Source organism: Mugil cephalus, chromosome 16 (genome assembly GCF_022458985.1).
Source record: "Mugil cephalus isolate CIBA_MC_2020 chromosome 16, CIBA_Mcephalus_1.1, whole genome shotgun sequence".
NCBI classification, from domain to species: Eukaryota; Metazoa; Chordata; class Actinopteri; order Mugiliformes; family Mugilidae; genus Mugil; species Mugil cephalus.
Genome location: NC_061785.1, coordinates 21,548,728 through 21,549,325, shown reverse-complemented (window position 1 = coordinate 21,549,325; position 598 = coordinate 21,548,728). Strand labels below are relative to the sequence as shown.

The window sequence follows — 598 nt, the reverse complement described above, 5'->3', positions numbered from 1 at the left end:
TCCATAGCCAGTGTGCATTAATTCAAATGGATCAAACTTTTTTAAATGTATCCAGAAGAGATATTTTTCAAGTCTCTTGGTAACATAATAACTTCTGAATGTCTTAGATGACTGCTGATTCATTTGTTCCAGGGAAGAACTTCAGGATATGCTCATTGGAAACAGGTGAATGCAATCCACAGGGTTTGCAACCTTAAAGGAACCTTGTACGCTGTGAGCAGGACTTGAACCTGCGCGGGGAATCCCCATTGGATTTCAAGTCCAACGCCTTAACCGCTCGGCCATCACAGCTCATGAAGCAGTGCTTACAATTTTTTTGGCTGAGTGAATACAGGCTGTGGTGATGCCACTGTGACCAGTCAGCCCTGGGAGCCCTTCATCTTATGCATTACAAGCAGTAAAACAGCTCATGCTGGACTTTGAAGTAATAATAAACAAATCGACCTGCCGAGATCTGACAATAATTTAATTGCGTTTCCTTGTCCACGTCTCCAAGGGGCCAAGTGGCCAAACACAGAAAATTCACCCAATTGGTGCAATCAGTTTATGTCTTTTCTACATTGCAGAACAGGACATTTTGGCCTCCATAATGTCATTG

At 42.8% G+C, this 598-nt stretch overlaps 1 non-coding gene across 1 annotated transcript; it reads right to left on the bottom strand.

Moving 5' to 3' along the window:
* Positions 1–209: 209 nt before the first annotated feature.
* Positions 210–291, bottom strand: trnas-uga. The gene has a single exon. It is a non-coding gene; the product is annotated as a tRNA-Ser (tRNA).
* Positions 292–598: the final 307 nt, after the last annotated feature.